At 45.0% G+C, this 25,404-nt stretch overlaps 1 long non-coding RNA gene across 2 annotated transcripts in view; it reads left to right on the top strand.

The window, feature by feature from the left end:
- Window positions 1-25,404, top strand: part of LOC103350731 (uncharacterized) — a 132,871-nt gene that overhangs the window by 2,084 nt on the left and 105,383 nt on the right. For both annotated transcript variants that reach the window (XR_011378317.1, XR_011378316.1), the window contains exon 2: window positions 2,336-2,436. This is a non-coding gene — a long non-coding RNA (uncharacterized lncRNA). The remainder of the gene's footprint in view (window positions 1-2,335; window positions 2,437-25,404) is intronic.

The raw sequence follows: 25,404 nt of genomic DNA, 5'->3' as shown, positions 1-25,404 counted from the left end.
AGGAGGGGGAGGGGGCACCAAGAATGGCCACAGGGTATTTTCTGGAAGCCAAGAAGAGATTAAATGACGACTCCTGCATCCCCCCCACCCTTAAGTGCTGCGACTAATTCGAATCGCATTTTCTCCTTCACGTTAATTATCTGGACTCCCTGAGTCCTGTGGAGCCCAACTCCAGGTGTCCTGGAGATTAGGAGCTCGAGAAGATGGGAATTTGGGGAACAATAACTAGTGGGAACTATTTACTCTTAGGGCCGAGGGTAGGTGGCCGCATTTGGCGCTTTGCTGCAAGTCTCTCCTTCGGCAACACTGTTTCTAACGAAATCAGGCAGTGCCTCACTCGGTTTTCGTGGCTGTTTGTCCCCTCCGCCGTGTGCGTGGCGTGGGCTGATTGTCTTTAGCATCGTAACAATCTTCCGATGGGGCTGCAAAAGCTTTAGTAAAAACCATGCACCCACATTTTTGAAAGCGTTGTCAAAGAGGCGTGAGGTCTGTCTCTCTGGCAGGAAAAAACAGAAGGACCCCGAGGGGCGAAGGAACCCCGGGAAGACGTTCCTCCCTCCCAACAGGTTTGGTGTAGTTCTGGCAAAGGCATTTCGGTCGCCTGGCTGTCTCCTCTAATTCGTGCGGGGGCTGCCATTAGCATAAGCAGCCGCCTCTTCGGGTGCCGCGAGTGGGTGCCTGGGTCCGGGATGTGGCGGGTGCGGCGCCGGAGGAGCGCGGCCGCCCGCCGCCCCTTCCCTCGGATGCAGAGGCAGGTTGTTCGTGTGAACTCGAGCAAGCGACGGGAGGCCGGCTGTTGGAGGTTCGCTCCTTCAGGATGTGGGTTTCAGGGGGCGTTTTGATGTGATTGAATTCCGACCGTGAAACAATTGCTAGGGGCTGGCCGGATTGCTGTTGGTTTTCCCCCTCCCAGTGGCTTTGGTTGGTTTGGGTTTCGTTTGGGAGCTAACTTATTTTATATCAACACTTCTTTCTGCACCACGCTGTGCATGGGGGCGAGGCGCCCACCCTGCCGGAACGGAGGCGCGGGGGAGCGGAGACGGGCCTGGCTGCCCGCTGGGGGCCGGGGCGAGGAGCAGGACCCACACCCATCTCAGGGCGAGGACCCCTCCCCCACGGCGATTGCTGCCAAGCCCAGTCGGCTGCACACAGTCCAGCGAGTTCTTAATTACAGGGACTGGAGGCAAGCACGGTGCCCCTCACGGCCCTCCCCGCCCCCTCGGTGCGAACCCCCTGCCCAGGTTGGCCGCTTTGTGTGGCCTGGACTCTCTCCCAGCTGCCACTTTGGTGGGATCCCAAAGGCAGGGGCCCTACGGAAGAGGATGCCGCCGAAACAGCTAGAGACGAGGACGAGGAAACGAACAGGGCGATAGCGGAGTCGGAACTCCGACCCCCTCGCTGGCGCCCCCAGCCTCACAAGCCAACTGGAGCTGTGGGCAGCCCTAGTTTAAGCAGAGCTCGCAGGCAGGAAAGAAAGTGGCGGGGGGAAGTGGCAGTTTGCGTCCCAAGGGTTCTCCCGCCTCTGGCTTTCTCGGAGACAAACTCAGACACCCCCCACCCCCCACCCTTTGGGTAACAGAACTCGTGGCACTGGGAAAACGTCCTTCCCAAATCTGGCCGCCTGCGGACGTCTGGCTTCCGCGGCTCGGCCGCACTTTGGCGTCCGCGGCTGCATGCAACCCGACGCGCTCTAACGTGCGGGGCCTCTCCCATGCTTGGCGGCGCGGGACCAAGGCAGGGGCCCGAATCCTCCTACGGCCCGCGACGAAGGTGCACAGCACACACACACACACACCCATTTTGTGGGCTCCGCCACCCACCCGGGAGACTGGCGTTCGCGTCCAGAGGCGTCCCTGAGGGAGAAGGAGGGAACCGGGGCCATGAGGGTCGCGTAGGGGTCGGGGGTCGAGTCAGAAAGAGCCCCGTGACGGGAACGCGAGCCGCCACACCGAGGGGCCGACGCTACGCCTGCACGAGGGATGCCTCCCACCACGGAGGTTGGAGCCGGAGCTTATTTGCGCCGCAGAACGGTTGCTTAGTGGGCCGAGCGTGGCATTCTTTTCCCTCCTTCCCGAAAACTTTTTCTCAGGGGCCTCAAGTTGGCGAGGGGACCGGCCTCGGGGGCCGTCAGGCAGCGCGGACTCAGGGGCCGCCCCGCCCCCTCCCCTCAGCTGGGCCCCCACCCCCGGGCCGGGGACGCGCGGAGAAGCCGCCCGCGCGCGCCAGCCGCGCTTTATATCCGCGGAGGGCGGCGCCTGCGCAGGGCCCGGCGCGGCGGCGCGGCCTTTGAAGTCGCGGCGGCTGCGGCTTTCATCCTTTCTTTTTTCCCTCGCAGGCCCCTTTGTGTGACTAAATTTGGCAAGAATATGGATCCGAGCCAGCCTTTCCACGTGTGCTCCCAGCTCCCAGCTGAGAAGGCCAAGGGTTCTCTTCCGGGTAAGGAGACAGGGAGAAAGATCAAAGAGTTTGGGGAGCTGGATCTGAAATGTGAATTGAAAATAAAAATCAAGCCTGGACACATTCCAGTTTCTAAAGCAAAACCAACCCTCAGCAGAGGCCGTCTCGCCCTGGCTCGCTCGCTGTCTCTCTCTCCCCTCTTTGTGCTTGCTTGCTCTCCCTCTCCCGAATTCATTCTTGAGCACATGGAATAATATAAAGAGAACATAGGGAAACACTTAGTTTCTCCAGATTTTGTTTTGCAGTAATTTTATTAGGGGAAAATATCTTGTTGGTAATTACCGTTATGTGAAACTGAATTTCTTCAGCCATAAATACTGTCTTATTTCAGTATGCCTCGCACTTTCTGACGCGGCCACGCTTGGGAGGAGAAGCCCGACACGACACGTGTTGTTGCACGTGGTGCTTTTTGTCTGTAGGCCGTGTGGGGACTGCGTAGTTTTCTTCTACAGAAGTCAGAGTCCGGAAAGCCCATGTTGCTGTTTTTATCAAAGCACCCACTAGAATCGTTGCTGTCTGTGATTGGAAGCTATCTGGTTGATAGGCTTCCGTGAACTTTTCTTAAAAACTAGTCAGAAAAGTTTCAGTGTTTATGATTTAAAAACTGTAACGTCTTTTCTTTTCTTAAAAAAAATTATTTATTTGGAAGGCAGATAGAGATCACCTATCTGCTAATTCACTCCCCAAATGCCTGCAACAGCCAGGGCTGGCCCCGGCTATAACCAGAAGCTGGGAACTCAATCCAGGTCTCCCAACTGGGTAGCAGGGACACAACTTCTTGAGCTATCACTTGCTGCCTTCCAAAGTGCTCTTAGGCAGGAAGCTAGACTGGAGAGCAGAGCCCAGATGGGAACCCAAGCATTCTCTGATAGGGCATCTAGGGGTTCCCAAGCTGTGCCAAACATCTGCGCCCCTAGGGTCTCCATGCTTGAATATACTCCTTGAGGGATATTCTGTTGTTTTGCAAGTACCTAATATAAAAAGTCAGCTGGTGGGCTCTGACCCCCCCCCCCCATGCCCTTGGTGACCTCAGGAAGAACATTTCACTTCTCCCAGACTCAGTTTCTTCTTAGAAAAATGGGAGTAAATAATCATGTCTAGAGTGAGACAGTGCACATGAGGGCATGCACAAATATAAGAAAATGTTAGGGCAGTATGCAAAGGTGACCCATTTCAGGGACCTGTTAATTGCAAAGCCAAAGATTTGAGTCCAGCATTGTGGCTTAGCAGGTTAAGATACCTCCTAGCATCCCATATGGGCACTTGTTGAGTCCCTGCTGTTCCACTTCCCATCCAGTTCCCTGCTGATGTGCTTGGGAAAGCAGCAGAAGGTGGCCCAAGTCCTTACGCCCCTGCACCCACGTGGCAAACCGGGAAGAAATTCCTAATTCCTAGCTCCTAGCTTTGGCTTGGCCTGGGCCTGGCCCTGACCATTGTGGCCATTTGAGGAGTGAACCAGCCCAGCAGATGAAAGATTCTCCCCCCTCCCCCACCCCATAACTCTGCCTTTCAAATAAATAAATTTTTTTTTTGACAGGCAGAGTGGACAGTGGGAGAGAGAGAGATAGAAAGGTCTTCCTTTGCCGTTGGTTCACCCTCCAATGGCCGCCACGGCCAGCGTACTGCGGCCGGCGCACCGCACTGATCCGAAGCCAGGAGCCAGGTACTTACCCTGGTCTCCCATGGGATGCAGGACCCAAGCACTGGGGCCATCCTCCACTGCACTCCCTGGCCACAGCAGAGAGCTGGCCTGGAAGAGGGGCAACCGGGACAGAATCCAGCGCCCCGACAGGGACTAGTACCCAGAGTGCCGGCGCCGCAAGGCGGAGGATTAGCCTAGTGAGCCGCGGCGCTGGCCTTCAAATAAATAAAATCTTAATTTTTTTTCTTTTAAACTTGGAAATTGTACAACTCCAGGAACCCTACCATGGGAGCAAACAGGGATGGCCTCACAGTCGCATGTCGCATGTCCACTGCTATAGCCAGCTCCCATCCTCAGCAGTTGGGTCACAGAGGCATTTGTTGCCTAGAGTGTGATGAGAGGCCAGCATTCCAAGGAGGGAGGGAATGTGCCTCCACTCTCTCCTTTATGATGGACTCTTAATGAATTCATAAGAAGATGAAGAAAAATGCTGCTGAAAACTATTTTTGTGAGGCATTAGATGCATCTTAGATCTCTGAAAATAGCCCTGTGGTGTGATGATGGCCTGAGAAGTGGGTAATATGTATGCAGGTAAGATGCCCCCCAAACAGCACTAAGAACTCAGGGATGTTGGGAGGTGGCTAGAAAGGTAAATAAAAGGTGTTTGGTGCGTCTGCAATCCCACCAGGATCTGTGTTTATGACAGAATGTGATTACACGGTCCCGGACAGAGATACCTCAAGTTTACAATGAAGTAAGGTTATGGCTCGGGCTCGGTGTGCAGTGCCGGGGTACCACACGTGTAGTTCTGTGGGTATTTAGCTGGGTGTACTTCGTGTGTGATCCTTTCTAACCTCAGGTAACCCAGCTGATAGACTCATTCCCTGGACTCAGCTTCCCAATATGAACTTCCCAGTGTGTCATGTGTACTGAGTGATGGGAGCAGGGCTGCGATTTTGCTGTTTCTGTCTCCTGCCATGTAGCCAAAGGCTACCCAGGTTGCAAATCCATCTGAGATGCTCTATGGCTTTCAGCCACCTCCTGCTACTGACAACACTCAGCCTCTGCAAATCATGTTGAAGGGTCTCTACAGCAATTTTTGCTGGTACTTAAGACACACCTTCTATTTTTAACATCTCTTTCCCAAATGACCCAGATTAGAAGTGGATGCTGTAGATGCCTATCAAGTTCACTGGTCAACTTCAATCCCTCTTTTCACTTTTCTGTGACAGATGCAGCCTTTCTGAGATTTATTCTGGACCCAAAGAGGAATGTGGACTAATGTATTAAGGGGTTGTCTGGTTGTGTTTTTTTTTTTTTTTTGAGGGGCAATGGGGAGTCCCTGAAAATACTCATGGAAAATCTTTGGCCCTCTATTGAAGAAAATAAACTCTCTGAAGGGGGAGGCATGGCTAAGGGATTTACTGATTTTTATAAATCTGTTTTCTCAGTAGATACGGTAACAGAGGTGTTTCTCAAATCGTGGTAGATGCATTTCATAAAATGGATGGTCTCGGTTGTATTTTCAGGCTTTCTGGGCTCTGTCAGCTTTGGGCAAGCACCTAATCCCTGGTTTGAGGCTAGAAGCCAAAGCCACAACCTTCTTGCCTAAAGACAACAGCAGTACCAACTGAGCCATATGGAGATTAATGCAGAACAAGGTCATTAGTCTCATTGTTTATCCAGTTACTTGCAGCACAGATTTGTGTAAATTTCAGCTACAGTGGTTGCAGCCTGCCTTTGAAGTATGTAATCTGTACATTTTAGTGCTCCAGGAAAGTGCCTGACTGACAGGATCTACATCCAGTGCCCAGAAAACACATCGACACAGGCATAGTGAAACGTGGAGTTCAACAATTTTCCAGTGAGTTCCATCAAAGTAAATAAACCAACCTGGAGGGTTAGGATCGAGCCTCCTTTTTCTCATGACATGACGACTGGGGGTCCTTGTGATTGATTTATATTTGTTTTCATCTGAAACTGGGTAACTGCTTTAAATCGTCATTTACCTCTCAGAGGAGAGTCTTGGCCTGCACAACATTTGACCTTGAGGATGCTTTTTTTCTTAAAGCACTTGTGTCCATGAAAACAGGCTCACTGAGTGAGGTTATCTTTACTAATATGTGCATTCATCCCAAATATAGCCAGCTTCTAGTTCTTTCCTTAACTCTGTCTTGCTTGTGCAGCTATGCTTAAATTCAGAATTCACAATTGCAGGAGTGATTTCAGAAGGCAGAGAGAGCCAATGCAAATAGTTCAGGCTACAAAATTGTTGTCTGGCTCAGCTAAGCATTCTTCTTTGGCAAAAAAATAAAGCTAATTTGCCTTATCTGAGTTTGATGTAAAAGTCCTGCAGTCCCACTCTGCCAATTACAGATGCCCACTTCCCTTAGGTTAAATTGGCAGAAAGTAAGGAACAGACATGAATTACTCTGCTGTGAAGATAGATGGTAGTTTTTGACTGCCTGTTCAGATAACTCTTACAGAGTCCAGGAAATATTTTGAGGCTTGAACTGTTCAAATGCTTGATCTTTCTGGTTCAAATTCTCTGCATAGTTTTTAGTGTCTTGCTTTGTATTGGTAAGCTCTGTCTTGAACTCCTACTATAGCCTTTGGTTTATTTATTTATTTTAAGATTTATTTACTTGTTTGAAGGGAAGAGTGAAGGTTGGGGATGGCAATGGGTAGAAATACACAGAGAGAGAGAGAGAGAGCTTCCATCCACTGGTTCACTCCTCAAATGGCTACAACGGCCAGGGCTGGCTCAGACCGAAGCCAGGAGCCAGAAGCTTCATCCAGGCCTCCCACATAGGTACAGGGGCCCAAGCGCTTGGGCCATCTTCTATTGCTTTCCCAGGCATGTTAGCAGGGAGCTGGATCAGAAGTGGAACAGCCAGGAATTGAACTGGCAGTCATAAGGGATGCCGGCATCGCAGGCATCAGCTTAACCCGCCGTACCACAACGCTGGCCCCAAATCTTTAAGAAAATAAAATAAATGACTATTTTATTGGAAAGGCAGAAAGACAGAGAGTCTGCTGGTTCACTCCCTAAATGCCTGCAATAGCTAGGGCTGGACCAGGCTGAATCCGGGAGACCAGAACTCCATCTACGCTTCCCTTGTGAGGCATTCTCCTAGGGGACAGGCATCCCAAGCAGTGTTGTAACTGTTGCAACAAATGTTTCCTACAATAACTCCTGATGCATAGCCAGTATTCTAAAAGATCTCTGGGAAAATAAGTTGATAAAACTTTTGAACCCTTAGTTCCTTATCTGTAATACTTCTCTCAAGAAAATTACAAATAACTGATATAAAATTAGTTGGCTCACAGTAGATATGCAGTGGGTGGCAGCTATAATTGTGTAGATCAACACTGCCAATAGAAATATAACAGAAATCATGTTTGTAATTCTGCCTTTCGAATAAGTAAATAAATCTTTTTCCAAAATGTAATTTTGGGGGCCAGCACTGTGGTGTAATGGTTGTAAAGCCGCTGCCTGCTGTGCCAACATCTCATATGGCGCTGCTTCTAGTCCCAGCTGATCCTCTTCCAATCCCAGCTCTCTGCTATGGCCTAGAAAAGCAGTAGAAGATGGCCCAAGTCCTTGGGCCCCTGCACCCATGTGGGAGACTCAGAAGCTCCTGGCTCCTGGCTCCTGGCTTGGGATTGGCTCAGCTTTGGCCATTGCAGCCATTTGGGTATTGAACCAGTGGATGGAAGACCTCTCTGTCTCTCCCTCTCTGTAACTCTATTTCTCAAATAAATAAATAATCTTTTTTTTTTTTTAAATGTTATTTTGAATTATCCTGGAAAAAGATTAAATTATTATTTTTAACCAAACTATATAAGGATGCTTTAACACATTCGTTGAAAACACACATTATGTTTTACTTCCACTTTTTTAAAAAAAGTTATTTATTTATCTGAAAGGTTGAGTTAGAGAGAGAGGGATTTTCCATTCTCTGGTTCACTCCCCACATGGCTTCAATGGCCAAGGCTGGGCCAGGTTGAATCTAGGAGCCAGGAGCTTCTTCCAGGTCTCCCACAAAGGTGCCAAGGGCCCAAACACTTGGGCCATCTTTCACTGCTTTTCCCAGGTGCCTTAGTAGGGAGCTGGATTGGAAATAGGGCAGCTGGGACACAAACTGGTGCCCATAGGGGATGCTGGCGTTAAAGGCAGCAGCTTTACCCATGATGCCACAATGCTGGCTCCCACTTGTACTTCTACATGAGTGTTTTGAAGGACCTTTGTAGTCAACTCTGGGTCTCTGAGGGAGACCGGCTGCAAGACCCTCCTCAGATACCAAAATCCTCAGACACTCAAATCCCTGATATAAAATGGTACAACATTTGCATATCTTCCTATATACTTTAAATCCCCTCTAGATTATTTATAAATAATTATAAATTATAATGCCTGGTGCAATATAAATGGTAATTATACTATATTGTTTTGAGATTAATGACAAGAAAAAAAGTCCATATATGTTCTTTTTTTAAAAAGATTTTATTTATTTATTTGAAAGTCAGAGTTACACAGAGACAGAAGGAGAGACACAGAGAGAGAGAGAGAGAGAGAGAGAGAGAAAGGTCTTCCATCTGCTGGTTCACTCCCCAGTCGGCTGCAATGGCCAGAGCTGCACCGATCCAAAGCCAGGAGACAGGAGCTTCTTCCATGTCTCCCACGCTGGTGCAGGGGCCCAAGGACTTGGACCATCTTCTGCTTTCCCAGGCCATAGCAGAGAACTAGATGGGAAGTAGAGCAGCCGAGATTCAAACCGGTGCCCATATGGGATGCCAGCACTGTAGGTGGCAGCTTTACCTGCTATGCCACGGCGCTGGCCCCCATATATGTTCACAATCTAATTTTTTCAAATATTTTGGATTCACAGTTGTTGGTTAAATCCCCAGATCAGAATTTGTGGACATAGAAGGCAAACTGTACTGGTATTTTAAAATGTAATAATTATAAACATTTAATAACAAACAATTTCAGGGTTTTATTTTTCTTTTTGAGTCTTTGAAATCCGGTATGTAGTTTACTTACAACATGTCTTAGCTGGCCCCATCTCAGTCCTCCTAGTACATAGTGTTAGAGGTAACTGTAATAGACAGTGCAGCTGCACTCATTCAGCTTTCTAATTTCAAGTTTTAGTCTGATTCGTCTTTGTAACCCCCCCGTAGTGCCTTGCACAATTCCCTGAAAACAATAGATGATCAAAAGTGTATCAAAGATTATTATAGCTATATGTTGTTATATGCTAGTTTACATGACTTTTAACTTCGTTAGAGGGTGAAATAAGTCTTTGTGACTAACTTGAGATTGTAATCGTCATCTCAAGTGTATCATTCTAACAGTGCTTTACCCATAATAAGAGAAAGGTTGTGGTTCAGGTATGTTGCTGAATTGTTTCTTTGGATATTTTTTCAACATTCTAAATAATAGATTTACCGTTGAACTTCAGGGAATATGTAAGTTGAAGATTTTCTAGAATAACTTTCTCCTCCTCCAGTAAAATTGTCAAACACATAGTTCTCCTGGATCAAAGGTTTCTCTGATAGGAGATTCTCACTGTAGACTTCATTTTCAGCCACACTTCCTCAGCTGCTTCCTGGTTACATATAGGTCAGATAGTAAATTTGCTCCTTCCTGTGTCCAGAGTTTTCACTGAAATACCTTAACAAGGCCTTAGGTCTTAGGCTTAGGCAAATGCTTTTTGTTGCAAGAGTCATTTCAGAGATTTAAACCTCCATGCCCTAGGAGGATAAAGGTGAACAAAGGAGAGCAGGGCCATTTCCTGGGAGAAATGGTTGAAGATCTAGGAGAGATCTGCCCCACAGGGAATCAACGTGCCTTTGTTGTAGAGAAGCGTTACTTGCAACTGAGTCCATGAACTTGCCATCCTTTACTGTGGCTTTAAAAATGAAATGACCTATGGATTTTTTTTTTTAATTTCACTTGTTTAAAAGGCAGAGAGAGATACCCAGGGATCTCTTATCTGCTAGTTGACTCCCTGGATGTCCGCAGCAGCCTCTGCTAGGCCAAACCAAAGCCAGGAGTGGGGATTCAGTTGAGGTCTCCCATGTGGGTGGCAGGGACCCAAGTACTTGAGCCATCACCTGCTGCCTCCCAGGATGCACAGCAACAGGAAGCTGGAATCAGAAGCAGAGACAGGACTGAAACCTAAGCGTCACAGTAGGAGATGTGAGCATCGCAAGCGGTGTCTTAAACACTGATGTTTTAAATGAACTATAGGTTCTTTCATTAGAAGTACAGAATTGAGGATTAAGCTTCTGCCACCACTGGAGTGAAGGGTGTTTAAAAGAAAAAGTTAAGTATGTTGGCCAGCGCCGTGGCTCACTAGGCTAATCCTCCGCCTTGCGGCGCCGGCACACCGAGTTCTAGTCCCGGTCGGGGCGCTGGATTCTGTCCTGGTTGCCCCTCTTCCATGCCATCTCTCTGCTGTGGCCTGGGAGTGCAGTGGAGGATGGCCCAAGTGCTTGGGCCCTGCACCCCATGGGAGACCAGGAGAAGTACCTGGCTCCTGGCTTCGGATCAGCACGGTGCGCCGGCCGCAGCGCGCTGGCCCTGGCGGCCATTGGAGGGTGAACCAACGGCAAAGGAAGCCCTTTCTCTCTGTCTCTCTCTCTCTCTCACTGTCCACTCTGCCTGTCCAAAAAAAAAAAAAAAAAAAAAAAAAAAGTTAAGTATGTTGTTAATGATTGTTGAAGTTCTTTTAGCAGCGAGAATTCTAAAATGTCTTCAAAAGATTCTTAGGAATGTGCATTTAGTCTAGCAATTAGGACACCCATGTCTCTTGTTTAGTGACTGGGTTCAGTTCCTGGCTCTGGCTCCTGAGTTCAGCTGCCTGCTAATGCAGGCCATAAAGTCAACAGTGATGGCTCAAGTGGGTTTCTGCCACCCACAAGGGAGACATGGACTGTGTTCCTGGCTCCCAGCTTTGGCCTCATCTACCCTATTGTGGGCAGATGGGAACTCTGTCTTTCTCTTTCTCTCTGCCTCACACATTAAAAAGAAAAGATTCTTAATGAGATGTTCATAGAAATGTAGTTTGAAACTTTGGAAGGTCTAGCTGTTTGAACTATGGATTTATTACATAAATTATAATAAACCTATATACACTAAAGGACTATGCAGCCATGAAAATGATATTGTACAGTTATTTTTATTTACATGAAGAGATGTGAGTGATATAGTAAGTGAAAAAAGAGCATGTTATTACAGAACAAAGAGAATTATGCCTCATTTTAAAAAATTCCTCTCATGATATTATCTATTAGGATTTAAACTCCAACTGCAGGGGGTGCTATATTGTTTATCACACTCTACCTATTGTCTAGAACAATTCCTGGCACAAAGTAGGTACTAGATTCATACGTGCTGACTATATTTTTGGAAGGATAGACACTGTAGTAATTATAGGCGTTTTCTCAGACCAGTGGAAATATGGATTGTAAAAGTTTTCTTCTTTATGTTTTTTAAAAGTTTATATGCAATGATGAACATTATTAAAATAATAAAGTAAGAATTTTAAATGTAATATAAAAATTACAGAGCTGGTCTTAGGAAACTTTGACAATAATGACATCAACAAAAGAAATTAATAAGTCACAAGGGAAAAAGATGAGGAAGCAGTGGCAATGTTGGAGCAGATGCAATTCTAGGACCACTGTTGGTCACTGAGAATTTAATACAAAGGAGAAGAGCTCAGATGGTTTAGAGCAGTCACTGAGATGGGCTTTTTTATTTATTTATTTTCAGATTTATTTTATGTATTGGAAAGACAGTAGGAGAGCAGAAAGAGAGAAAGAGAGAGATCTTTATCTACTGGTTCACTCCCCAAATGTCTGCAACAGCTGAGGCTTGGCCAGGCTGAAGCCAGGAGCCTGAAACTCCATCCAAGTCTCCATTTGGAGTGGCAGGGGACTAGCACTGCAGCCATTATCTGCTGCTTTCCCAGGCACATAAACAGGGAGCTAGATCGGGAGTGGAGCAGCCAGGACTCCAACTAGCACTCTAATGCAGGATGCTGATGTCACAGGTGACAGCTTAACCTGCACCACAATGCCACCACCCCTAATTTTTAAGGTAAAATTTTAAGTGAAATACATAGGTCTTTGGTGTACAAGTTAATGAGTTTTTATAAATACATCCACCTTTGGAACCATCCCTTCAGCCAAGATACAAAATAGTTTAATCAGACCGGAAATTTCCTCTATGGAATCAACTTTAGAAGCAACATTTGAAACTACATTTTTGGTGAAATACCATTTGTTGTTTGTTTTTTTCTTAATGGCAGCTTTTGATATGTACTTTAAGTTCTTCATAATTTGTGATTAATTTTGTGGCACAATAGATTAAGCCACTGGTACCTGTGACACTGGCATCCCATTTGAGTGCCAGTTCTCCAATCCCAGCTACTCCACTTCCTAGTCAGCTCCCTGCTAATGCGCTCAGGAAAGCAGAGAAGATGGCCCAAGAGCTTGGATCCCTGCCACCTACACGGGAGGCCCAGATGAGGTTCTAAGCTCGTGGCTTTGGCCTGGACCAACCCTTGCAGTTCCAGCCATTTGGGGAGTGAACCAGTAGATGAAAAATATCTTTCTGTCTCTCCCTCTCTCTCTCTCTCTCTTTCAAATAAAATAAATAAATCTTTTTAAAAATTCTCTGTAATTTATTTTTTCCATCTGAAAAACTTGTCAGATTCAAGAATGGCTCTCCAGAAAATGTGCTACTCATGTACTCTGTAGCAGGGACAAACATAGAGCTGAGATTATTGGGCTGGCTGTCAAAATCGATTACTTGAAACACTGACCAAGTAAACAAGTGAGTGACTGTATTATTCTTTTCACTTTGTATCGTAGATTATTTTTCAGTGTAGTAGATAAAGTGATGTCCATGGTCACTAAGAGCTGACAGTCCAAAGAAGCGTAAGGTGCTCCGTACATGGACGTTCTAGGGGAGGAGTCTGTGAGGGCAAGTGAAGAAGGAGGCAATGGAATGATCTCTAGAGGCAGCTGCATCCCAGAGCCTTGGAATGTGGGGCACTTTGGTGGGTACAGAGCCAGAGGAGAGCAGTACAGTGGATCTGTGCCTGCCCCCGGCACATGCCTCCCAAGCTTGGCATTCTTCTGGCTGTCTTCTCCTCTAGTCTACTGCATACATGCAACATAGCAACAGGACTATCTTTTGGCTGTAGCACAAAGATGTACTCATTGTTTAAGAAAAGAAACAGAAAACCATTTCATGGATTTCTTTTATGGGAAGTGCTAAAAAAATACAGACAGAACGTAGTCTGCTGTTTTTCTCTCTCACTGTGAAATAGCTGAAGCTTACCCCCCGCTGTGTGTGTGTGTGGGTGTGTGTGTGTGTATGCACATGTGCACACACCTGACTCCTCATGAAAATAAATCTCCAGCTCCTGGGTGGGGGAATTTAATCAACTTACAGAGGGGCTCAGTGGTCCATGCCAAAATAATCTGGTCGATAAAATAGGTCACATTGTTCAAAAGAGGGCTGTGGAATGGATTGCATGGTTCAGGTCAGACAATTTCTTAGCTAAGTATCAGAACTTCTTGGCTTACTGTACTGATAGCCCCCAAAAGACATTGCATGCTGTTAGGGAAGTAAAACAATAATGTGAAAACAACATGAAGGATTTGTTCCAAGTGTGGCCTGCAAAACACTCCCGGTGCCTTTTCCTCCTCGCCCTTTCTTCATGGGCCCTGCAGCTTGTGGGGTGTGAAATCACTTGATAAACTGTTTCCCCTGGTGTGCTGTGAGAATTTCATAGTTTGGTCTCTGAAAATGAAGGGAATTAGAACTGATAGGAAGGATGACTTGGTGCCCAAAGTGGTGAATTGGTTGCCAGAAATTCACCTTTGTGTATGGGCTACGTAAGTTAGCAATAATAGTTGAGCTGAAAATGTAAAAAGATGCATTTCTATGGGAAGACCAGGTGGACTGAGAGCCAAAACGTTAAGTTGTAATCTAGAGAGTAAAATGTGAGGATTAGTTCACTGAATAATTGTATGTTTTCTTTTGTCTCTCTCCACTTGTAAGCCAAGGTGGGTGTTTGTTTTGATGCAAGAATTAATGTGCTCTGATTAATTATATTCATTATTCCAACCATAGCAGCAACAAAAATGATGTCTTTAACTGAAAAGCATTGTCATTCTCTCTATTTCTATTTTGGTTACAAAAGTTGGGGAAAACTGTTGAAAATCAAGTGAACATTGAACATCAGTTATAGTATTTCACCTACTATAGATGATTAAAAAAAAGAAAGAAAGAAAACCCTATTCTGTTTCACTTAATGCTTCAAGTAAATTACATTTTCTGCCTCTCACATTTGAATACAAGGCTGTTATCTTGGGGTTTCCAGCACTGTGGAAGAAACATTTCATGGAAGTAACTCTATTTTAGCTATAAAGTCTCTGCACATTTTTAATGGAAGAAATAAAAGAAGAAGAAAAAGAGAGAAATAAAAAGAGAAGGAAGCAATGCTAATTGTATTTCTAGGCTAGGACTATATTCCTGTGAGTAACACAAAGCCCTCACTTCCAGTTAATCAGGGGATGAGTGATACCCTATTTCTTCATAGTTTCTTTTAGTCCTAGTGAGATGAAAGGGGAATTTGCAATCAAATAAAAGTGGTATTGCAGACATTACAACCAATTTATAATTAAAAACTCAGGATTGTATTTAGATCTGACCAGAAACATGACACAAGATTTAATTTAAAAGGGAAGAGGGGGCAATTTCTCTTTTTATTTTGGAAAATTAATTTACTTTGCTCCATAACTCAGTAATCACACTGCCATCCTCTGAACAGTGATGACAGGACTTTGTGTCCATCTATTCTGTCAGTAGAGGATTAAAATAGGACCACCTCTATCATTCAGATTGGTGATAAATCCCTAGTATAGCTTGTTCCTCCGTCTCCCTTTCCCTGTCTTCCCGATCATTGGTGCCTGACAACACAAGAGAACAGAGGAAAGACTTATGGACCTAAGATACCACAAGTCATTTACTTACTACATGAACTACATATGCAGAATATCTGTCAGGTATTCCACACATGCTTTTGTGTGTAACCATTATTTTGTGAATGTAAGAAGTAAGGCAGAGAATGGAACCAATCATTTAAAAACCTTAGGCAAAATACTCTACTTTTTAAGAAAAGCCTTTTAACCCTAATTAATCAGTTAATTAAATTGAGCAGAATTGATATTCAATTATACTTTGTTTTGTCAAGGAAATTGACATTTCTTTGGATTTTAAGCAGTACTGAAATCACAGGCACAAACAGAATAGCAAACGAGTGGATGTGCCTCTTCTCCCGTGCTCTTGAACACGTTGGGCCTCAGCTCTCTACCAAAACTGCTGAATTTGGAGGCAAATGCTCAGTCCTTTATTTGAGAAAACAATGGCCAGCATGACAGAGTTGACTATACTTTCTTCAAAAACTTGCTTTTGCTTCCAGGAGGCCTGGTCTCCTGGGCTACTCCTCAACTTCCTTTGCTTGCTCCTCATCTTCTCCCTGACCTTCAGCAGGTGCAGTGCTCCTACTGCTCAGTCTCTCAGCCCGTTCTCTTTCCCATCTAATTCATCCTTTCGTTTACTTCAACCTATTTCATGAGAAGAACTCCTGCAGTCATCTCTTTGGCTTAGACCTGGACCCAAGTTTACAGACTTAACACATCCAACTGCCTACACGTCCTTCTGTGTGGACGTCTAACAGGTACCTGAAACTTGACGTGTCCAAAATTCAACTTCTCACCTCTCCCTGAGTCTGCTCCTCCCTGGTCGTCTCCATCTCAAGAGATTACAGGTCTGTTTTTCCCAGTTATTCAGGCCAAAAACCTTGGAGCCACCTTTCACCTTTTTCTTTCTCTCATTGTCCACATCCGATCTGTCTGCAGATTCATTACCTGAAAAATATAACCAGAACCAACTACTTTTTGACCTAGTTCAAATTGCCATTATCTTTCATCTGGATCTTGATAGTAGCCTCCTAACTGATCACCCTGTTTCTGCCTTGCCATATCTGCCTGTTACCTACAAAGCTGCCAGGATGTTCTTCGGCCTAAGTCAGTTCATATTAACTCTGCTCAGAACTCTCCAATACTTCACCATTTCACAGTGGTCTGCACCAAAGTGATCATGGGCACTTCCTTTTCTGATCTCATCTCTGCTGTTTCCCCTTCTTACTCTACACCAACCACACAAGTTTTCTTGCTCTTTCTCAGTGCTCAAGCATGTTCGGAGCTCCGGATCTTTGCACAGGCTATTTCTTCTCTTTCTAAGTAATGTTTCCCCAGACCTTCACATGGCTCACCCTCTTGCCTCCTTCAGATCTTTCCAATTATGCCTTGTAGATGGAGTCTTCTCTAATCATCCTGTTTAAAACTACAGCTTCTCCCCAATCCACTCCGTATCCTCTTTCCCCACTTTATTTGTAGTGATTATTACCAACTGATGTCCTGGATGAGATGTTTTATTCATTTATTGATTGATTATTTCCCCTATGAGAATGTAATTCCCTGAAGAAAAGAAATTTTTGTTTCCTTCATTTCTGCTAACCCAGGCACCTAGAGTAGTTTCTGCATAAAGATAGAGTTCAGTAAATGCTTGCTGAATGAAACAAAACATAGAAAAATGCAAAACACAAGGGTAGCAGCATAGGTACCTCAGCTTGGATTGAAGAGAGCAACTGCCTGGAAATACTGACCTTTGTTTCATTATATTTATTTTTTAGTTACCTTCTATTTATTAATTATTTTCTATTTACTAGATATATATCTTTTAAGTGGTAAATATATGTGTAAATATCTAGTTAATAAATATTCTGTTTACATTTACATGATATATATGGGTCCATTTAAATGTAAAAATTGAGTTGGTTTAAATAGGTTACTTATTAAATAACAAGACTAATGGTAAAGGGCTTAGGCAGATATCAGATGGCTGGGTTGGGGAACATCCTGCTGTGGGTTCCTAGCCTATTTAGGGGATCTTTGTGGGACCCAGAGAGTTTCAGATAATAATTCCTGTGGTACTTTTGCAAAATGGCCAACAGCAGTTATGTAGAAGCTACATGGCCACTTCTCCATAAAGTTGATGTCTTCTCTTAGGACTTTAAGTGCTTGGGGCTGTTGAAGATGTTTGTTTAATCTGTATAATGTAATGTTTCCTTTTGGATTATCGTACTTGCTTCTTCTTTAACCTCAACTCTTTTCATTAAGTTAATGTTCTTCATTAAATTAATATTTCATTAAATGAAAACTTTTTTTTCATTAAATTAATAAATTTACTTTCATTCCATTTGAAAGACAGTGACACTGAGAGAGAGACAGTTAGAGCTTCCATCCATTGGTTCACTCCTGAAATGCTCCAGCCGTTCTGGCCATTTGGGGAGTGAACCAGTGGATGGAAGATCTCCCTCCCTTCCTCCCTCCCTTCCTCCCTCCCTCTCCTCCTCCCTTCCCCCACCCCTACTTTGTAATTCTGACTTGCAAATAAATAAATACATCTTAAAAAATAAATAAACAAAATGCACAATGTGATTGCAGCACATTCTGGTTAAAACACTGTTCAATGAAAAGTCCAAAAGGGTAAACAGACAACTGTTACTTCTAAGGAATGGGACAGGATCATTTACTTTTTATTCTCTGTATTTCTTACACTACTTGATTTTTCTTTAACAAAGACCATATTTTTTTTTTACAAATTAAAATGAATAAAGAAACAAAGAGTATCCAAGGAGAAAATGGTCACTGACACCCTAGTTGCTCACAAGAAAGCACTTTGTGCTTGGCCTCTGATTCTCCCCCAGTCTTCATCTCTTCCACACAATGGTCATCTTAACATTATAGAACCCAGGCTTATACCACAGGCTGCGGGTATTCACCCACATGCAGTCATTTGTTCCTGCCTTCCCTCTGCCTGAATTGCCCATCCAGTGTTTGCCACTTGTCCTGTTTGAACATGCTTCCTGGCCCACCCTGTGGCACGTCTACCCTACCCAGGGAGGCATGGCCATGGTTTCCTTCTCCCACCACCCTGGTGCCCGGGTGAGTGAGTCTGTGTTACCTTCTCTTCATGTGTGTGCTTTTTGAGAGTGGGGACTGCCTCTCTGAGCAAGCGTTCAAAAAACAACAAAACCAAACCAAAACCTGCCCTTTACAGAATCTCCGTAAAGGCCCTGGGTAGCCTATTTGTGACTTCTGATCCGAGGAACAACCACAGAGCAGCTCTGTTTCACAGGAGTGAGGACTGAGTGAGGGTCAGAGCTAAGGAAGGGCGGTGCAGATGGGTTGTGGCAGAGCTAGGATTTGGAAACTGTGCCCTGTGCTGTCACTAAGGGAGGCCCCTGAAGGCAGCGCCTGCGTCTTGTAGTTAGCGCCCTGGAAGCAGCTAGCACAAAGGTGACTCAACAGTTCATCAGTCAGTAGAGGTGTCTCTGAATAATGAAGTAGGATAGTAATTGATCTCACAAAAGTGTTTACTCAGATGATCAGTTAACTGTGGTCTGTGTCTACCCCACCCCCATACTCTCTAGGAGAGATGCCTGGGAGCACCCAGACACCCACAGAGGAGTTTGCAGGAGTGGGCAGTATGCATCCACCCTTGGATAATCTACTCCAGAAGGGATTGTCCTTTAAAAGTTGTTTGCCAAGCTCATTACACAAGAGCACGTCCCCTGGGACGACAGCTCTGTCACTGAACCAGACACAGATGTAGACAAAGGCTGGAGGGGGGTGGTGCAGCTGTGAGGATTCCATTTCTAGAAAATTGTTCCTCCCTTTGGGCAGAGCGAATCAGGCCAGCAGAAAGGTGGGAATGCTCTGTGAATCCTCTTGCTCTAGGGAGGTGTGAGTGTGTGCACCTTTGCGTGCATATATGGGGGACAGGAGTCCTGGGCATGAAGTGAAGTTCTAGACAAGTTGGGGCTGGCAAGGGTGGGGATAGTTCGTGCCAACCTAGCCTGGTTCTGGGCTACGACTTAAGGGATCCTCTTCTCAGAGGTTCTGCTCACAGTCCCTGGCAATGATCAGCCTGAATGGGGGTTGGGGAAAAGTAGGAATGTGGCAGGTGGAACAGAGGCTGAAGTCCCACTTTGCTGGGGAACACGGTAGTAGTTTTGTGAGCCCAAGAAAAGAATGTGCATCCCTTAAATGTCCTTGGAACCTGCTGTGAGGCTGCCAAAGGAGTGGATTCTATCTGTAGGAGGCAAATATGTGACTACAGAAAAGCAGCCTGGTGTGCTGTGTGCAGCCATGGCATGGGCAGGCCTGCCGTGTGCTAGCAGCCTTGGATCCATCATTTCATATAAACATCATAGCATCCCAGTGAAACAGTCATGCCCTCTTCCTCTTAACCAAGACAGAGCAGAACTATTGCTACCTGAGTGCTAAGTGACAGCACCTGGATTCAAATCCAGGTCTATCTGATGTTAAAATCTGTCGAATTCTGGCATTCCATGAATTTAAGGAACAAATGTAAATGACTACAAATATATTATGCAAATATAGAGTGAAATATTTTTTCCATAACTAACACAGCTAGTACTTAGAGTTAAATGGGAACAGATCTTGATCAGGTTGCTATTGGGAAGCTGAGGGCTTCCTGTTGAACAAACAGCATTACATTATACTATTCAGGATTTGGGCCACACAGTACTTTGATCTAAAATGTTTAGCAGACAAAGAATGAATATTTATTGTTTTTATGAGCATTGTTTTGTATAAAACAAATTTGGGGGAGTGAGAAGGAATAAATATTTGGGACAGCAAACATTTAAATGCCAGTAGTTAATTTACTTTGCTACCTTGATTTACAATGGTAACATTTGGGTGGAGAGTTGAAAAGAAGAAGCACTCTTTTGTTCTTGTTTTATTTAGAATTTCTAAAGTCTAAAGGAATGTTTTTATTGCAAGTATGTAAAGTAATGAAAAAAAAAAGAAGAAAAGAAGCTACCCCAAGGATTTAAATGCCATTATAGAAGCTTAACCTCTGGGTGTTAAAACGAGCAAAGGATATTCTGGAAGATTTCTCTGAATCTTTTTCCAATTTTCTTTTCCTCTTGAAATAACTTTCAACTCCAAATTTGTTGTTATAAGAAGGGGGGGGGGGTAGGGGAAGGAATATTAAAAGGGGGGGGACAGTAAAAGGCTGAAGCCCCAGGAGAGTGGCCTGGGGACTTTGTCAGAGCCGACTGGAGTGACTTTGGGGTGCTTTGGGGCAGTGGAGACAGTAGGTGTCCCACAGACGGGATGGTTTTATTTGGATGACTCAGTTCATCTAATAATACAGCATGGGCTGCTCAGTCCTTTGCCTGCATAGATCCAGCCTGGATGACTAGACACCACCAGCTTCTGAGTCTTAGGAACCTAAAGTCCCCAAATCACATTTAGAGCTGATGTGATGTTTAACAAGGGTCATCTAGAGGGAACGCATCTGATAGGCTTAGGAGGTGCTGCTGCTGGCTCGTAGTGGTGCAAACATGCCATTTGCCTTGATCAGATGTTATTTTCAGGAAGGAAAATAGTTGCGTCTCTGGGGCTTTACCACACCAAAAATGGGTCTGAAATTTTAAAATACCCCAAAGTTCCATAATCACCAAAGATGTTCAAAGAAGAAGGAAAAAAAAAAAAAAACTGTGCTGTGTTGTTTCCCAGAGCATACTGTTTTATTTCCAATTTGATTTTTCCTTATGTTTTATTTGCCTTACATCATTATCACAAGCAGAATGGTGTAGCTATGGCAATGCTCAGAGAATTTGCGTGTAATGTTCTGGGCAGCAGTGGCACGGGCGGGCGTGCACGCTCCAGAGCAAGAAGGAGGATGACATCAAAGAACCTGAAGACAGAGCACATTTACTTTTCTGATTCAAATTACTTTGTTTGGGTAAGAGTAAACACAATTACCTTAACAACTGAGCTGGGAGGCTTTGAGGGTTTAGCACTACATTGTTTTCCTAGGGAAAGGGTGGGGACTGCTGGAGGTCTGGGCGAGGGGCCTGAAGAGCCAGGTGGTTTTATTTGCTTCCACTTTCTTCTCTTTTCAGTACTGAGTTTGAGTGGTTACAGGACATTTGATTGCGTTCCTTAAAAAATTAAGTTTATTTTCCTTATTTAAAATGGAATTAATGTTCTTGATAATTAAAAAAAGACCCAAAGAGAGAACCCTACAGAATTCTACTACCTCCTTTGTCTCCCCACCTGTACTGCTCCCTACACAGATTTTATATCCATTTATGAATAGACACACAATGACACATGTCACTCATTGTTTCATTGTTAGCCTTTGTAACTTTTTATATTCTGGAGACTTTTTGCTTATTCCCTGCATAGTTGCTTCACTTTTTTTTTTTTTTAATCTGTAGCATAGTATTCCATTCATGGGTGTTCCCTAGTGTATTTAACCTCTCCTCTATTGATGGACAGTCAGGTACTTTCTAATCTTTTGCTGTCACCAATAATGTGGCAATTAATACTCTTATGTTTGTGTGATTTCGCAATTTTGAGGATGTGCCTGGAGGATAACTAACCAAAAAGTAGAATTGCTAGGTCAGAGGATATGAGCATTTTTGATTTTGATTGAAATTATATCTCCAAATTGCTTTCAATGAAAGACATGACAATTTATATTCCCACCACTCAGAAATGAAAGTGCCTGTTTCCTCATGCCCTGGATAACCATTTAGGTTTCTGGGTCTTTGCCAATCTGAAAGGTGAAAATTTATGAGTAAGGGTGAGCATCTTTGTGTTTCCTATTCTGTGAATGGTACATATGTTCATATCCTTTGCTCAGTTTTCTCTTGGATTAGTATTATTTTAAAAAATGTTATTCATGGCTGGTGCCGTGGTTCACTAGGCTAATCCTCCGCCAGCAGTGCCGGCCCCCTGGGTTCTAGTCCCGGTTGGGGTGCCGGATTCTGTCCCGGTTGCTCCTCTTCCTGTCCAGCTCTCTGCTGTGGCCCTGGAAGGCAGTGGAGGATGGCCCAAGTGCCTGGGCCCTGCACCCACATGGGAGACCAGGAGGAAGCACCTGCCTCCTGGCTTTGGATTGGAGCAGCGCACTGGCTGTAGCAGCCATTTGGGGGGTGAACCAATGGAAGGAAGACCTTTCTCTCTGTCTCTCTCTCTCTCTCACTATCTAACTCTGCCTGTCAAAAAAAAAAAAAAAATTGTTATTCATGGGGCCGGTGATTGGTGTAATGAGTTCAGCCATGGCATACAGTGCTGGCATCACATACAAGCACTGGTTCAAGTCTCAGCTGCTCCACTTCTGATGCAGCTTCCTGCTAATGCCCCTGGGAAAGTAGCAGAGAATGGCCCAAGTGCTTGGGCCCCTGCATCCATGTTTAAGTTCTGGAAGAAATCTAGCCCCTTGCTTGAGCCTGGCCTAGTCTTGTCATTGTGGCCATTTGGGGAATAAACCAGTGGGTAGAAAATTTCTCTGTCTCTGTCTCTCCCGCTCTCTCTCTAACGCTGCCTTTCAAATAAGTAAATAAATCTTTAAAATAGAATAGAATAAAATAAAATTGTTATTAATTTATTATTAATTAGTTTGAGAAAGAGTACACTCCCATCAGTGTGTTCACTCCTCAGATGCCTGCAAACAACTAGTGTTGGGTCAGGGAACCAGGAACTCAATCCAGGTCTCCCACAGGAATCCAGTTGCTTGAGCCATCATTGCTGCATCCCAGGGTCAGCATTAGCAGGAAGCTAAAGTCAGGAGCCAGAGTGGGTTTTGAACCCAGGTACAATGATATGGTGGCATCTTCACAGAACATAGGGTATATCTATCACCGTTAGCTAAATTCTGTAGTTTATTTAGATCTCATTAGAGTGTCCGTTCATGTCATTTTTCTGTTCCAGGATCCAATCAGGAAATTATGCTCATTTTAATAGTCTTGCTCCGTGATCAGCCCAGAGGGAGGCAGCAACCTTGCTGTCTGCAGCACCTAGGATTAAGTGTGTAGGCCCTTATCTGCCAGGCCAGAGGAAACTCCATTTGCCCACAGAATCAGGCCACCTGACCACTTGACTCTGCCCTTCTGACCTACATGTGCCTTCCTGTGTTTACACTGTTCATTAATTTAACTGAAATATACATGTATGACAAATCAACTTTTTTCTTCCCATTGTTTTCAGAGGGTAGGCAGGGAGAGACAGAGGCAAAGAAAGGCATTGTCCATCTACTACTTTGCTCTCCAAATGCCCACAGCAGCCAGGGCTGGGCCAGGCTGAAGCCAGAAGCTCAGAACTCAGTCCAGGTCGCCCTTAAAGGTAGCAGGAAGCAAAGTACTTGAGCCATCACCTGTTGCTTCCCAGTTTGCACCTTAGCGGGAAGGAGGGATGAGGACTTGAACCCTGACAGTGATAGAGTATTCAAGCATCTTAATTACTGCACCCCAAATCAACCTTTTTTATGCCATTATTGTATCTCTTTCAAATGCTTTTGATAAAGTTGCCATGTACTTTTTTTTTGTTGTTTTTGACAGGCAGAGTTAGACAGTGAGAGAGAGAGACAGAGAGAAAGGTCTTCCTTCCATTGGTTCACCCCCCAGATGGCCACAATGACTGGTGTGCTGCACCGATCCGAAGCCAGGAGCCAGGTGCTTCTCCTGGTCTCCCATGCAGGTGCAGGGCCCAAGCACTTGGGCCATCCTCCACTGCACTCCCGGGCCACAGCAGAGAGTTGGACTGGAAGAGCAACTGGGACAGAATCCGGCACCCCAAATGGGATTAGAACCCGGTGTGCTGGCGCCGCAGGTGGAGGATTAGCCAAGTGAACCGTGGTGCCAGCCAGCCATGTACATTTTTTAAAAATTTATCTATTTACTTGAGAGGCAGAGTTACAGACAGAGGGAGAGACAGAGAGGTGTTCCATCCGCTAGTTCACTTCTCAAATGGCTGCAACAGCCAGAGCTGGGCCATTCTGAAGCTAGGATCCAGTAGCTTCCTCTGGGTCTCCCATGAGGGTGCAGGGGCCCAAGTACTTGGACCATTTTCTGTTGCTTTCTCAGGCCATTAGCGGGTAGCTGGATCAGAAGTGGAGAAGCCGGAACTTGAACGGGCACCCATATGGTATACCAGCACTGCAGGCAGATGCTTGACCTACTACTTCAGTGTAGGCCCTGCGTTTTTGTTTTTTTTTTTTTTTTTTCAAAATTTTACTTATTTGAGAGGCAGAGAGGACAGAAAGACTGATCGCTTACCAAATGTCCACAATGGCCAGGATTGGGCTGAGACAAAGCCAGGAGTATAAAACTCAATCCAGCATTCCCATATGTGTGGCAGGAACTCAACTGCTTAGGCCATCACCTGCTGCCTTCCAGGGTGTTCATCAGTAGGAAACTGGAGTCAGGAACGAAAATCAGATACTGAAGCCAGATACTATGATATGGAATTTGGGCATCTTATCCAGTGTATCAATTACTAAGCTAAATGCCCACTCCTGTCATATGTTTTCTGATGAAACATTGCTTATTAAATCGATAAACTGGTTCTTTTTTTTTTTTTTTGACAAGCAGAGTGGACAGTGAGAAAGAGAGACAGAGAGAAAGGTCTTCCTTTTGCCGTTGGTTCACCCTCCAATGGCCGCTGTGGCCGGCACGCTGCGGCCAGCACACCGCACTGATCCGATGGCAGGAGCCAGGTACTTATCCTGGTCTCCCACGGGGTACAGGGCCCAAGTACTTGGGCCATCCTCCACTGCACTCCCTGGCCACAGCAGAGAACTGGCCTGGAAGAGGGGCAACTGGGACAGAAACCGGTGCCCCGACCAGGACTAGAACCCGGTGTGCTGGCACCGCAAGGCGGAGGATTAGCCTAGTGAGCTGCGGCGCCGGCATAAACTGGTTCTTTTTTTATATTGTTCACATTTACCTAAAATACAAAGATAAGTAGTAAAATTTGGTTCAGAAGTGGGGCCCTAAAAATCTGGGTTCAAATCCTAGTTCCAATATTTATCAGTTGTGCAAAGTTGGCCCAACTACTTTATGTTTCTGAGCTTTGATTTCATCCTCAGTAGAATGGAGTGATAATAGAAATTTCCAGGGATGATTTATGCACAGCCTTTAGTATAGCAGAAACTTTTGATAAAAGATAGTTTTTATACACTGGCTATCTCCCATCCTTCCTCTTCTCAAGTAAGCCTTATATATGATACATTCCTCGTGACCATGGTTGGAAATTAGCAACACAATTTTTATGCTGTCAAAAATTAAGTCTAGGAGAAACTTTGGTTAATACAGAGACCGTGTTCTACC

The sequence above is a fragment of the Oryctolagus cuniculus genome, chromosome 8, assembly GCF_964237555.1.
Source record: "Oryctolagus cuniculus chromosome 8, mOryCun1.1, whole genome shotgun sequence".
NCBI lineage: Eukaryota > Metazoa > Chordata > Mammalia > Lagomorpha > Leporidae > Oryctolagus > Oryctolagus cuniculus.
This window is presented reverse-complemented; position numbering and strand designations above follow the sequence as displayed.